At 44.4% G+C, this 16,285-nt stretch overlaps 1 protein-coding gene across 1 annotated transcript in view; it reads left to right on the top strand.

Moving 5' to 3' along the window:
• The window catches only part of LOC126470529 (liprin-alpha-1), a 1,209,312-nt gene that overhangs the window by 6,298 nt on the left and 1,186,729 nt on the right, over window positions 1-16,285 (top strand). The window lies entirely within an intron of this gene.

Genomic DNA, 16,285 nt, shown 5'->3' with positions numbered 1-16,285 from the left:
AACGAACTCAGGCCCTACAAGGCAAAATGTTGAACGAAATGTGGCAAACAGGTACTTTTTGGTAAACTAATTAACTTGAAAGCGGAAGACAGAAACACGACTGTGCATACAGAGGGTCACCCTCATTATCAGACACTCGAACGTAGACATAGAAAGAGAGATAGAAGGACTGAGTTTTGGCAGCGCCAAGCATTAAGACAGTTGCTATTGGTTAATGGCCTGAAATGAGAGGAAGGGAAGGAGACTAGCGTCTTGTAAGACAGCTTCTTACTGGTCGGCACTCGACGTAGGAGGAACGTTCAATAAGTAATGCAACACATTTCTTTTTCTCGGCCAATTTCGATTGAAAAAATGCAGAATTTGTTGTGGGACGTCGTGGAATATTGTCGCTTCAGCCCCTGTAGTTTGATGAAGTTTCGTTACGTGACGGCGGTATATGTAGCCTCAAAATGGCGTCTGTAACGGAGAAGCGTGTCAAGCAGAGAGCTATCACTGAGTTTCTTTCAGCTGAAAACCAGAGCGTCTCAGGTATTCATAGGCACTTAAGAATTTTTATGGGGACCTGGCACTGAACAAGGGCACTGTGAGTCGTCGGGCGAGGCGTCTGTGATCATCGCAACAAGGTCACACAAACCTGTCGGATCGCCCTTGTGCTGGCCGGCCGCACACAACTGTGACTCCTCCAGTGTTGAAATATGTGGACACTCTCATCCGAGGTGATCGACAGATCACAATCACACTAATAGCTGCTTAGCTGAACGTCTATGTTGTTAGTGCCGACACACTGCTCCACGGGGTGCTCAAAGGTGCATGCACGCTGGGTTCCTCGCCGCACAACTCAGTGCCACAAAGAGCAACGAAGGACCACCTGTGCGTGATTGCTTGCGCGATACAAGACTGGGTTATTATGTTTGATGTCCTGCCTCATGGTGCAACGATCAATTCTGAAGTGTTTTGTGCTACCCTCAGGAAACAGAAGAATAGACTTCAGCATGTTCGTCGCCTCAAAAATGCAAACTATCTTCTCCTTCTCCATGACAACGAAAGGTCTCACACAGATCTGCGCGCCCGAGAGAAATTCACAAAACTTCATTGACTGTTTTTTCCTCATCCACCCTACAGCTCGGATCTCGCACTTTCCGACGTCTATCTGTTTGGCCCAGTGAAGGATGCACTCCGCGGGAAGCAGTACGTGAAGGATAGGTAGATTATTGGCGCAGCAAGACGTTTGCTCCCACGTCGACCATTAGAGTGGTATCATGCAGGCATGCAGGCTGTCCCACTAAGATGGCGCAACGCCGTCTCATTGAACCGAGATGACGTTGAAAAACAGGGTTTTGTAGCCGAAAGAGTGGGGAATAATATGATGTATTGAAATCCTGAATAAAACCATCCTGCTTTAAGAAAAAATTTTGAGTTACTTATTAAACGCCAGAGAAACGCAGACACACTAGTCTTCGTAAGATGCAGATGGTCAAAAGTTATTCTACAACCAGTTGTCGTGACAAAGGGATTCACGTTGGACAGACTTGATGAACGGGCGCGGTCTCTGGCAGACATCAGTTATGCATGTAGCCAGCTGATGTGAACTTAGATGCAGACGCAAGTTGTTGGGATAGAGCCAGTGATTGATTTTTCAGCCACCACCAGCCGATTAATATGGTGAGAATTAGCCGCAATGGCGAGGCGAGCTGTAGTGAAAATAGTTATTTTACCAAGATCCAGTAATTGCAGTCTTCATTCTGAAGACTTGTTTGCCGTTAAAGATTCACAATGCTTTAAACTCCGCCTATAGATGCAAATACGTACCCTTTTGTAGCGCTTTCTGACTTTAAACATTAACCCTTCGGAAATCACGGTCCGAATTAGACAAATATAACTGCTAATCCAGATAGGCATTCATTGAATCACATTCCAGATCCCTTGGCCAGGCTTGCTAAGGCATTGGCTTATCATTGTCAGTAATTGTCAAATTATTTCTCTTGCATTTTTATGTAATAAACTAAGTTCATTGTGATTCTTGTTTAATTTCGTAGGTAACAATCGTTGATAATTCTTTTGGAGGGCAAAGTTCTGAATTATGTCAGATATGTTAGGCCATTTTTACATATTCAGTTAACATTGCAAGCAGAAGCACCCCTCTCCCGACCCCCACCCCAGTCACCCCTTACACACATATCTCATAACGTCACTATTCTTTTTCGTGACGTATTCTACTTTTCACAATTTGAGTTCCCTACAAACACTCTTATCGTGAGGATTTGGTACGATACCTTTGAGCATACACAGCCGCACTGCTGATGCAACAGTTACGCGACTTTCGCAGCAAACGAACGCCATATCCGCTTTTTCGTCCGTCATATTCATTGTGAATATAAAAGCAAAACACGGACGTATGGGCTTAACCGTTTCATACCTGATTTTTTTGTGGAGGAAGGCAAATTTTTCTTTATGTTGATGCTCTTAGGTGATTTTTTTAATGATTTTAGATGCAAGATTTATACAACAATATGTAGCCGTTTTCGAAACATACTTTGTACACTTGGCTTCATTTTATGGACTAAAATAGTTACGTACGAAATATTCTCTATTGTAATAAATAGTAAAATGATCGTTCATTGACGCGCGGGATTAGCCGAGCGGTCTAAGGGACTGCAGTTATGGACTGTGCGGCTGGTCCCGGCGGAGGTTCGAGTCCTCCCTCGGGCATGGGTGTGTGTGTTCGTCCTTAGGATAATTTAGGTTAAGTAGTGTGTAAGCTTAGGGACTGATGACCTTAGCAGTTAACTCCCATAAGATTTCACACACATTTGAACATTTTTTTTTTTTGATCGTTCGTTTATTAAAAAGCAAAATAACAGTATCAACATCCAATTATACGGTGGACCAACCACATCCTAGTATTATGATGGTCACGAGTTGCTGATCACTGCTCCATTGACTTGTTGCTATTTTAATAGTGATGCCCAGCAATTTGTAAAGCATGACGAAATGTGTACCTCAGTTTCCAGTGGGGAAAAAATACTTCTGTTGCAGCTAAGACACAGTAAAAGTTAACGTACACATTTGTTCCAGAAGATGTGGAAGAGTTAAAGCGCACAGGCAAACACGAGAACTGTGCTTGAGTTACTTGGTTGCTTACATTTGGTAAACGACGTCGTTTCCTGACGATGGGACGTTGGTGTGCGGAGCTGTTTTGTTGCTTCTTGATCGAGGTCTAACGTGTTTCGAGGCTTTTACATTGCCACAGAAAAAGTCTGTAGTTCCATAAATAATGTGTCAGTGTAACTATTTGGCAGTCATAAACGTTAAAAGTTCCTCAGAAAATAAGTCATATTGTATTACACACACACACACACACACACACACACACACACACACACACAGAGAGAGAGAGAGAGAGAGAGAGAGAGAGAGAGAGAGAGAGAGAGAAGGGGGGGGGGGGGTAGGTGGATAGATTTGTTCGGTGTACAGCAGCACCCACATCGGAAATATCCGGTCCAGTTCTCACACCCGTTAATTCTGCTCAGCACCAATTCTGTGACCCGCATCTGCTGTTTCCGGTACACAGTGCTATGAACGGTTGCACGTGTTCCGCTTGTTCCTTGGAGAACTTTTTTGTTTATTTACCACCACACCGGTGTCCTTGAATGTGAATGCTAGAGAGCCCCGGCTCTCCCCCCACCGCCTCCTGCCGTTCCAAATATTTCGCTTTGTTTCTTTTTATCGTGCAGGCACGCGCTGTGTGTACATCTGCGTAAATGCGTCAGTACGAATAAACTTCTGTAATTATCACGGCTGCTGCAAAACCACTGTGAAAACTAGCGTCCCACTAGGCGCTTTAGATTTTTCGCACATAGTGTACTTCCAGTTGTTCCAGTAGTAAGGTAGGTAATTTGGAAAGGTAATTTCATTACTGAATCGCGACAACTTTGAGGCGCAACTTGCGTTTTTCGCTGTCGATAAAAGCCATTTTCATTTAATCGTAGGGCCTAAGTTAGTCGTTAATTCTATTTTACACACATCATTCATAAGATCTCTGTCGTATTAGTCGAAAGAGACATGTTAAAACAACGTGTACGTGTTTTGTGTGTGTGTGTGTGTGTGTGTGTGTGTGTGTGTGTGTGTGTGTTTCGGCTACACATAGGCCGTTTACAGACTACTGCATACGACGAAGTAAATTAAATAAGAAAAATCTATGTGCATTTGTTGCGACACGTGGTGGTGATGGTCGTCTTCTGTAGTCTAAATACTGGTTTGATGCAGTTCTCCACGCTCGTCTATCCTGGACAAGAGCCTCTTAATGTCTGCGTAACTACTGCAGCATACACCCTTCTGAACCTGATTACTGGAGTCATTCCTTGTCTAAATTGCGTGCTGTCTACGTTTCACTTCGATACAGGGCTACACTGAAGGCATATATACCTTCAGAAAAGACTTCCTAAAATTGAAATTTATGTTAGAGGTAACAAATTTTTGTTGTTCAGGAATAATTTTGTTGCTGTTACCAGTCTGCCTTTCTGCATCACCCATTATTACCTTTAGTGTCTCATTTCCTAATCTAATTCCGTCAGGATCGCCAGTTTTGATTAGAATACGTTTTATCATCCTGTTTTTACGACTGTTAATGTTAATCCTCTTTTCAATGCATTATCCATTCCGATCAAATGATCTTCAAAGTCTTTTACTGTCGCTGTGTCATCGGAAAATTCCGTTTCCAAACTTCTCCTTGGTTTCCTTCACTGTTTACTCAATACACAGAATGAATAACAACGTGGATAGGCTGCAAACCCTGTCACTCACTCCTCGACTAAGACTTCCCCTTTCATGTAGTTTGACTATTACAAGCGCAGTCTCATTTCTGTGCTAGTTGTAGATAACCATTCGGCCCATGTGCCTTATCCCTGCTACCTTCCGAATTTGTCAACACTTTCAAAAACGTACTCTAAATGTACTAATCCTATAAAAGTATCTTTACCTTTCTTCAGTCTCATTTCTGAGATAGGTCGTTGGTTCAGTATTGCTTTGCGTCAGTGATTGTGTGTTGTTTTTCGTCTTACGCGTACCACAATTTGAGTATTTTACATCAGACGCATTTCGCTTTTATTTATAAAGCATCGTCAGTGGGCGTTTATTGCTCTTTTTTACACGTTCTCAAGTCAAGTTTCTTTCTCTTTGTTGGAATTAGGGATGGCGGTTGTCGGTGAAACAACCTGTTTTTGGTTATATCTGATTTTTTCCACGCCAGTTTAACCTGATACTTAAAGCCGTTTAGCTTCACCGGTTTCTGAAGTAACCGATTTTCGGTTTTAATTCCTATCATTCCTGTAAGAAACCTAGAACTCGAACAAAGACTGCCGGCCGCGGTGGTCTAGCGGTTCTAGGCGCTCAGTCCGGAGCCGCGCGACTGCTACGGTCGCAGGTTCGAATCCTGCCTCGGGCATGGATGTGTGTGATGTCCTTAGGTTAGTTAGGTTTAAGTAGTTCTAAGTTCTAGGGGACTGATGACCATAGATGTTAAGTCCCATAGTGCTCAGAGCCATTTGAGTCGAACAAAGACTGAAAAATTTTGAGTCCTTCAGTTGCAAGTTACATAGAATGAAAATTTTAAATTACGTATGAAAAGAAAACTTAACCCATCCACCGTTCGCTGCTTTTCTCGAAAAGTGGTAAGTGGTTGAATACTACAAAAAAAAAAACAGTATTCTCCTATCGATTGTAATTTTTCGAAACTCTGCTCAAAAATCATGTTTAAATCGGGGATCATACCAGTTTTTTGGGCCAATGGTAAAGGATGAAAACGGAGGTTGAAGAAGAACTGTGTTTTTCCTGTTAATTTGTCCGTTTTCGAGGGCTGCAAGCAGATGAAGACATATTACGTATGCACAGGCAGCAGATGAGCTACTATCTATTTTTATTGTTATTTAGTTTTTAATTTATTACTGTCACTATAATTTCCTTACTTTTTTTTATTATTTCATAGAAATGGCAGACAAACCTTTAATCTTTTAAAGCGAATGATGCATTGTACTTCATTGCTAAGTAACTTGCACACTGTACGTACACACGAACTTCAAACCACGAAGCACGGCCACAGGGACACTATTGTCCGAGCAATGTTGTAGCGATTCTTAGGCCATGTGTTTGTTGCTCATTTCTGTCAGCACTGTTATTAAAATAGCACTGATCGTTTTTCCCAGTTTCTGTAATAACGCAATATTTCATAGCAATGCAGATGGTACTAATAAAAATTATTACTTTTTTAATAAAATGATTATTCAAAAACAAAAGGATTTAACATAACTGCTGTGGCTAATCGATATTTCGGTATTTTACTCAATTATGACAAATTTTAAAAAGCACGTGTTATAACCGAAATCAAATAAATACCGAAAAACACCGGCTATTCAGAACTAAAGTACTGATATCGGTTTTAACCAGTCGGTTTTTTCCCATCCCTAGTGTCCACAGGCTGACATCGAAGAAAGGTAGTTGCACTTTCACCCTTAGCGATTTTTCGGCTTTTATAACCCGTTTTTTCTTTTGCAGCATTTACATTTTTTGCACTTCAATTTTGTGACCGATGACGGTGTGCCCTAGTATTTTCCAGGTAAACAACCTCCTTCTCATGCCAACGCTTAAACCAAGTGTTCGTAATGATTACATAGTGCTCTGTGCAAAATTCTGACAGATGGCTTTCTCTTTCACTCTTTTCCCCCAAGTTCATATTCTCATAGTGTTTTTTTTTTCTCTCTATGTCTTTCTTTCGGCTCTAAATCTCCATTTCAATTAAATTTTCGTTTCTTCTGACTAAATGAGTAATGCTTTTTATCTCCTCATAGATTCTTTCAGTTTCATCTGCAGAACTGGTTGGCATTATAAAACTTGTGCTACTGTGATGAGTGTTGGCTTCGTGTGTATCTCGGCTACAGTAATGCGTTCACTATGCTTTCCTATTTTCATATAAATCATTAGGCCTACTCCTGCATTACCCCTATTTGTTTCTGTATTTATAACCCTGTACTCAGCTGGCCAGAAGTTGTGTTCATCCTTCCACATGACTTCATTATGTCCCACTATGTATGACTTCAGCCTGTCTATTTCCCTTTTTAGATTTTCCAACCTACCACGCTCCGATTCGTAAAACGCAATGTTTGTTTTTCCTGATGACGACAGCCTCCTGAGTAGTCCCCACCCGGAGATCTGAATGGCGGACGATTAAACCTCCGTATAATATCTTATACAAGAGGACTCCATCATCATTTAACCATATAGTAGAGCACATGCCCTCGAAAAAAGTAACAGCTATAGTTTCCTATTGACTTCAGCCGTTCGCAGTTCCGATATACACTCCTGGAAATGGAAAAAAGAACACATTGATACCGGTGTGTCAGACCCACCATACTTGCTCCGGACACTGCGAGAGGGCTGTACAAGCAATGATCACACGCACGGCACAGCGGACACACCAGGAACCGCGGTGTTGGCCGTCGAATGGCGCTAGCTGCGCAGCATTTGTGCACCGCCGCCGTCAGTGTCAGCCAGTTTGCCGTGGCATACGGAGCTCCATCGCAGTCTTTAACACTGGTAGCATGCCGCGACAGCGTGGACGTGAACCGTATGTGCAGTTGACGGACTTTGAGCGAGGGCGTATAGTGGGCATGCGGGAGGCCGGGTGGACGTACCGCCGAATTGCTCAACACGTGGGGCGTGAGGTCTCCACAGTACATCGATGTTGTCGCCAGTGGTCGGCGGAAGGTGCACGTGCCCGTCGACCTGGGACCGGACCGCAGCGACGCACGGATGCACGCCAAGACCGTAGGATCCTACGCAGTGCCGTAGGGGACCGCACCGCCACTTCCCAGCAAATTAGCCCGCATCTCGTGGTCGTGCGGTAGCGTTCTCGCTTCCCACGCCCGGGTTCCCAGGTTCGATTCCCGGCGGGGTCAGGGATTTTCTTTGCCTCGTGATGGCTGGGTGTTGTGTGCTGTCCTTAGGTTAGTTAGGTTTAAGTAGTTCTAGGTTCTAGGGGACTGATGACCATAGATGTTAAGTCCCATAGTGCTCAGAGCCATTTGAACCATTTTGGACCCAGCAAATTAGAGACACTGTTGCTCCTGGGGTATCGGCGAGGACCATTCGCAACCGTCTCCACGAAGCTGGGCTACGGTCCCGCATACCGTTAGGCCGTCTTCCGCTCACGCCCCAACATCGTGCAGCCCGCCTCCTGTGGTGTCGCGACAGGCGTGAATGGAGGGACGAATGGAGATGTGTCGTCTTCAGCGATGAGAGTCGCTTCTGCCTTGGTGCCAATGATGGTCGTATGCGTGTTTGGCGCCGTGCAGGTGAGCGCCACAATCAGGACTGCATACGACCGAGGCACACAGGGCCAACACCCGGCATCATGGTGTGGGGAGCGATCTCCTACACTGGCCGTACACCACTGGTGATCGTCGAGGGGACACTGAATAGTGCACGGTACATCCAAACCGTCATCGAACCTATCGTTCTACCATTCCTAGACCGGCAAGGGAACTTGCTGTTCCAACAGGACAATTCACGTCCGCATGTATCCCGTGCCACCCAACGTGCTCTAGAAGGTGTAAGTCAACTACCCTGGCCAGCAAGATCTCCGGATCTGTCCCCCATTGAGCATGTTTGGGACTGGATTAAGCGTCGTCTCACGCGGTCTGCACGTCCAGCATGAACGCTGGTCCAACTGAGGCGCCAGGTGGAAATGGCATGGCAAGCCGTTCCACAGGACTACATCCAGCATCTCTACGATCGTCTCCATGGGAGAATAGCAGCCAGCATTGCTGCGAAAGGTGGATATACACTGTACTAGTGCCGACATTGTGCATGCTCTGTTGCCTGTGTCTATGTGCCTGTGGTTCTGTCAATGTGATCATGTGGTGTATCTGACTCCAGGAATGTGTCAATAAAGTTTCCCCTTCCTGGGACAATGAATTCACGGTGTTCTTATTTCAATTTCCAGGAGTGTAGCAAGGCCACGTTAGCTAAAGTACAAAGGCAAGATTAGTCAATCATCCAGGCTGTTGCTCCTCTTCAGGAAATAGATGCCTGTCCTCTTAACAGATACTCCTCCATTGTAGTTGTATCTGCGCTATGGCTATCCTTAGTTTCATCGTTATGGCACACAAGGTACAGGTTTCGTGTTGGGTCTATACATGATGCTCAAAAAGCTACACTACTGGCCATTAAAATTGTTACGTCACGATGACGACGTGCTACAGACACGAAATTTAACCGACAGGAAGAAGATGCTGTGATATGCAAATGATTAGCTTTTCAGAGCATTCACACAAGGTTGGCGCCGGTGGCGACACCTACAACGTGCTGACGTGAGGAAAGTTTCCAACCGATTTCTCATACACAAACAGCAGTTGACCGGCGTTGCCTGGTGAAGCGTTGTTGTGATGCCTCGTGTAAGGAGGAGAAATGTGTAACATCACGTTTCCGACTTTGAGAAAGGTCGGATTGTAGCCTATCGCGATTGTGGTTTATCGTATCCCGACATTACTGCTCGCGTTGCTCGAGATCCAATGACTGTTAGCAGAATGTGGAATCGGTGGGTTCAGGAGGGTAATACGGAGCGCCGTGCTGGATTCCAACGGCCTCGTATCACTAGCAGTCGACATGACAGGCATCTTATCCGCATGGCTGTAACGGATCGTGCAGCCACGTCTCGATCCCTGAGTCAACAGATGAGGACGTTTTTCAAGACAACAACCATCTGCCGAAAAGTTCAACGTCGTTTGCAGCAGCATGGACTATCAGTTCGGAGACCATGGCTGCGGTTTCCCTTGACGCTGCATCACAGACAGGAGCGCCTGCGATTGTGTACTCAACGACGAACCTGGGTGCACGAATGGCAAAACGTCATTTTTTCGGATGAATCTAGGTTCTGTTTACAGCATCATGATGGCCGCATCCGTGTTTGGCGACATCGCGGTGAACGCACATTGGAAGCGTGTATTCGTCATCGCCATACTGGCGTATCACCCGGCGTGATGGTGTGGGGTGCCATTGGTTACACGTCTCGGTCACCTCTTGTTCGCATTGACGGCACTTTGAACAGTGGACGTTACATTTCAGATGTGTTACGACCCGTGGCTCTACCCTTCATTCAATCCCTACGAAACCCTACATTTCAACAGAATAGTGCACGACCGCATGTTGCAGGTCCTGTACGGGCCTTTCTGGGTACAGAAAATGTTTGACTGCTGCCCTGGCCAGCACATTCTCCAGATCTCTCACCAACTGAAAACGTCTGGTCAATGGTGGCCGAACAACTGACTCGTCACAATAGGCCAGTCACTACTCTTGATGAAGTGTGGTATCGTGTTGAAGCTGCATGGGCAGATGTACCTGTACACGCCATCCAAGCTCTGTTTGACTCAATGCCCAGGCGTATCAAGGCCGTTATTACGGCCAGAGATGGTTGTTCTGGATACTGATTTCGAAGGATCTATGCTCCCAAATTGTGTGAAAATGTAATCACATGTCGGTTCTAGTATAATATATTTGTCCAACGAATACCTAGTTTATTATCTGCATTTCTTCTTGGTGTAACAATTTTAATGGCCAGTAGTGTATGTAATGAAATGGTAATAGACAGTATTGTGAAGTAGTACTGAACACATTTTCTCTAGTGGAAATATTTTAGACATTGAAGCTACAAAGAGTCGTGACCTTCCAGAATGAGATTTTCACTCTGCAGCGGAGTGTGCGCTGATATGAAACCTCCTGGCAGATTAAAATTGTGTGCCGGACCGAGACTCGAAATCGGGACCTTTGCCTTTCGCGGGCAAGTGCTCTACCATCGGAGTTACCCAAGGACGACTCACGCCCCGTCCTCACAGCTTTACTTCTGCCAGTACCTCGTCTCCTACCTTCCAAACTTTACAGAAGCTCTCCTGCGAACCTTATCGATGCTATCAGGTTTCAGACAGGGATTTAGTGATGGTGATGTCGTCGTAGCGACGATAGTTATCCAAGTTAGTAAGTCCAGCGAGGAAGCTGGAAGAGCTATTATGCTGGAAAGATAAGCAAGTGTTAGCATGCTACTCATACGAGTGGATATCATGTAATTCCAGTATGATAGATAGAGAGGAATAATGGGCAAATCTGAAAGATACTGTAATCACATGTTCAAGAAGTATGTGCCGAATTAAGTGGTTTGAGGACGGAATATACCCACCATGATTTAATAACAAAATTCCGAAAGTGCTGAGGGAGTAGGATTGTTGCACAATTGGCTCGAGAAAGAACGCGGAAATTTCGACGTACGAAAGTTAATACAAATCCGTTCGTCTGTTAACAGATCGATGCGCGAAGCACATAAAGACTTCTTCCGTCGTACGTTAGCAATAAATTTTGGCGAAACCGGAGAAAATTCTGGTTATGCGAAAAATCAGTTAAAGGGTCGACGGCTTCTATTCAGCCTCTCATCGATCAGTCTGGTGTGGCAGTAGAAGACAGCAGAAGGGAAGCTGAAGTTCTAAATTTCGAGTTCAAAAAATCATTTGACGGTCGCACAGACTCCCGTAGGGAGGACACAGAAATGTGCATCACTATCGTTGAGAAACAACTGTGAAACAGTTGAAAACAAATGAGTCGCCAAGTACGGATGGAATCCCAGCTCTATTCTACAAAGAGTAGTATTCGACTTTGACCCCTTATTTGGCTTGCATTCATCGCAAACTTCTTGCTCAACGCAAAGTCCGAAACGATCGGTAAAAAGCGCAGGCGAATCCTGAGTACAAGACGTATAAAACAGCGGACCCTTCAAATAACAGGCTAATATCCTTAACATCGGTTTACTGCAGAATTGTTGAGCATGTTATTTGTTCGCATATAGTAAATTTGAGACAGAACGGCTTCTGTCCACAAATGAGCGCGGATTTACACTGTCCAATCACATTAATGTAATCACCTGTCAAAAGTCTGAATAACCAGCTTTTGCAGCGCGAAACGTGCCTGAAATGTGTCAGTGGGGTTCTGGGAGGTACCGACAGGGATTTGGAGCCATGCCGCCTCCAGTCCTGTGGCTATCTTTGCTAGGTTCCTCGGTTGAGGATCCATGGGGCGAACAGTCCGATCGAGGTGCTCCCACAGGTTCTAGATTGTTTAAGTCCGGGGAGATGGATGGTCAGGGAATTACTGTAAACTCATCCTAGTGCTCTTCGAATCATGCGCATGCACTACGAGGTGTGCAACACGTTACATTGCCCTGCTGGTATATGGCATGCAGAGTAAAAACAAACTGCGTGTGGGAGTGGACATGGTCCCCAAAGATAGGTGCATACTTGTGTTGATGCATTGTGTCGTCCAGAATAACGAGATCACCCAGGGAATGCCACGAAAACATTCCCCAGACCATAACGCTCCCTTTCTCTTGCTTTCAGACGTTTCGCGCCGTACAGGGCAACGGCCATCAGTTCAATGGAGCATAAACGTGTTTCATATGAAATGGCCACCTCTCGCCACTCAGTGGACGTGCAGTTGCGGCACTGGCGTGCAAATACCAGCCTTCGTCGCTGATGGACAGCAGTGAGCATGGTTGCATAGACGAGGCGCCTGCTGCCGAGACCCACACGCAACAACGTCGCTGAAGTGTCGTTGACGAGACACTTTTCGTAGTTCCTTGTCGCCTGTGCGGTCAGTTGCTCAGCAGGTGCACGCGTTTTCTCCCGTACAGATATGTGAGCCGTTGTTCACGTCTGTCATCTATCTCCCGTGGTGCACCACAGTGTTCATGAGAACAAGGGCATCATCAGGAGTGCCCAAGGAAAGTGTGATAGGACCACTATTGTTCTCTGTATACATAAATTATCTGACTGATAGGATGAACGGCAGTCAGCGTCTGCTGAAGACGCTGTTGTATACGGGAAGGGATCTTCATTAAGAGACTGTAGGAAGATTACCGGATGATGTAGATAGAATTTCTATTTGGTGTGATGAATGGCAGCTTCGTCTAAATGTAGAAAAATACGAGCTAATGTAGAGGAGTTGGAAAAACAATCCTGTAATGTTCGAATAAGGTGTTAGTGGTTTGCTGTTTGAGACAGTCACGTCGAATAAATGTCTAGTCGTAACGTTGGAAAGCAATATGAAATGGAACGAGCACATTGGATAGATAATAGGGAAGACGAATGGTCGACCTCGGTTTATTGGGAGAATTCTAGGAAAGTTTAGCTCATCTTTAAGGACACCGCGTACGGATCCATTCTGGAGTACCACTGGAGTGTTTGGAATCCCAGCCACATCGAATTAAAGTAAGACATAGGAGTAATTCAGAAGCGTGCTGCTATATTTGTTACCGGTAGGTTCGATCGACACGCGAGTATATGGGAATGGTGCGTGAATTGAAATAGGGATCTTTGGACGGAAAAATGCGTTCTTATCGCGAAACATTATTGAGAAAACTTTGTCTATCACTGTAGAAAAATTCCACTACCACCAACGTTCATCTCGCGTAATGAGCTCTTTCTCATGGCTCGTATGGCTCCATATAGACAGTCGTTTTCCCTTCGCTCCATTTGCGAGTGGAACGGGAAAGGAAATTACTCGCAGTTGTACAGGGTGTCGCTCACCGTATAATGGTTGTCGGAGCTTTATGTAGATGCAGAAAATAAACACAGGCTTGCATCAGCCATTTATGAGAAGAATCAGGTTGGTTTTTTTTTTTTACGGGGACAAAAGTGACATTGCTATTCTTCATCCGACACAGTCTAAAGGAAGCAGTTCAGGATTTTTGTCGGACTGTTAATCTACTTTTACTGTTTGCAGCAAAAGTCATTAACGGCAAATTATTTTGCTTTACCATTCCTTTAGTTCTTCGATGGACCTTCAAAAAGTAATTTACACGTTATCATGGCAAGCCAAGCAATTTTTATTGAAAGCTGCACTATTCAAAGTGACACAGATACAGCACACTATTTCTCAAAATTGTAACCTACTACCTGTCAACAAAATTCGGAACGTTCTGCTAGTCATTCAGCTCCTCGACGATAGAAATTAGCTCCTTGATCACGGAGCCGTACTAGAACTGCCATGTGCGCATCCTCATCGTTGAAAAATCTCTTCCCCCGCCCCCGCCGATGTTCTTTCAGTTTGCCGAAAAGATACAGATCGCTTGGTGCAAGATCGGGACTGTATGGCGGGTCGGCATCACCCACGTCTGTGTGGCCCTGGTCAAAAATTTTGGCACCATTTCACTACAGCCGGACGGGACATTGCATTGGTCCATATACAGCCAAAATTTCACGATGAATCTGTGTACAATTTAGACATTTTCCCGAGAAGAATCGTACTGTCAGTGTGTTTCTGCTTTGGAGTAGGTTTCGAGTTGCAGCATCAGTTCAGTCGCACGGTGTGATGTACCTGTTACCTGTACTGCAGCAGAATTGTGTCTGCAGGACACCTGGAACACGTGCTCTCTTTTGACACTGCGCCATCGTCGTTGCGTAATGGTCTTAGCTTGGGAATACGTGTGTACCTTACTTTCCGAAATCCCTACTTAAACTCACTTGTCATGATGAGCTAAGTATAAAACATAGTTCTCTTTGACAATGAGCTGGGGAATTTAAACTCGATTCATCTCTGATACTGCCAGGGCCCTAAACATCAAAGAAATCGAATAACAAGAAAAATGAAAGACGAAAGTGTGTAGACGACTGCTCTGTTCATACCTGACCTACAAACAGAGAAATAACTGACATCCCATTAGACCATTAGATGAGTGGCACAGGGATGAAGGCACTGCAACGCATGCTTGATTGTTTATCAACATCAGTAGAATGGGATATAACTCGTCAGTATTACTGCCCGTGGGAGTAGGGGCTCCTTGGTCGGCCTTTCGCGATTTTTTACCGTGATATTTCACGGAAACACGCTGAACAACTTCATAGTAAATGCAGGACTCTATTGAAATAATGCACAGTTCGATGCACTTTCCTGAGTCACCACTGTAATTTTTTATTGTAATGTCACGGCGTGTTTCCGATGACGGTCATGCGAGGGAAAGTGCAATAATATGGTCGGCTAGTATCTGTCTTTGTTGTGGAGAACATTTAAGGAAACGTTGAAGTGTAATATTGTTGTTTACACGTCTTGCAGAGCACGGCAAGAAACACACTTATAGGATGCGGATTTAATATCCCATGGTCACTTACTCTCAAATCCATAAAATCTTTATTGCTGTCTTCGAGAAAAGTAAACCATTGTCAGAACTCTAATTTTGTGTTGTTACACTGCTAAAATCTCGTCCATTTGGACTGTAAACAACCCGACCTCATGTAGATCTTAAGTTCACGGATGTTTTCTGTGTAACAAAGAGATAGAAACAACACTGGAATGAAAGTCCACACAAGAACACCGACCTGATTCAAATCCCAATGCAAAGCGTCACACAGATTGCTCTTGCATGCTGCGAATGGTACAAGCTCAGTCGAATCCGAACAGGACAAAGGAGTGGGGGTCACATCTTGAAGTGGGGTTACTGTGAAAGTGCTGCACCAGTGTGTGATGCAGGAGGACAGACAACAAGATGTATTGTGAAGACTTCAAATGTGAACATTTTTGGCTGGGCTTCACCGTGACTTATTGACATCGGAAGAAATAAATTTAAATAAACAGTGACTGGCAAAAGTAAACTTGTTCCATTGGATATTCTGAAGAACTGCAGTATCTGCTTTTTAAAGGTGCCCTGAAAAAGTTACATGAAGCGACTGACACCCAGTACTGCGATCTGGTTGCCATATGCGAACATACGTCGTGTATGTACATGTTCGGTAATGCAATTCGATTGTAGTGAAGATGATGATAACGATAATAATAACGCCCAAGTTAAGTTGCAGATGCGGTGAGATTATAGATAAGTTGGATTGTTTAAAAGTGCACATCGTGAGAATCGTTCATCGCGGCACCCATAGAATTGTCTCAGTAACATGACAGAGTCATTGTGAACGGCAGAGCGCCATCGTGTGGTCTTCAACTAATGAGAGGATACTGGTAGCTGTGGGATGAATTAGATATTTCTAACATAAAATAATCTACACTAATTTCTCCTTGTAGATAGATCTCTGTGGTTTTTTAGAAAACAACTTAGGACTTGGACCAAATTTATACTTGATGTAATGAATGGAAGTTGTGACATTTGTATACATGTGATTTAATGCCTATATCCAAGAGACAGTAAACGATAGCATCCAATTGCAGGACTAGTGGTGAACGTTTTGAGAACGTCAAATCGGGTAAGTAT

This window comes from Schistocerca serialis, chromosome 3 (genome assembly GCF_023864345.2).
Source record: "Schistocerca serialis cubense isolate TAMUIC-IGC-003099 chromosome 3, iqSchSeri2.2, whole genome shotgun sequence".
Classification (NCBI taxonomy): Eukaryota; Metazoa; Arthropoda; class Insecta; order Orthoptera; family Acrididae; genus Schistocerca; species Schistocerca serialis.
This window is presented reverse-complemented; position numbering and strand designations above follow the sequence as displayed.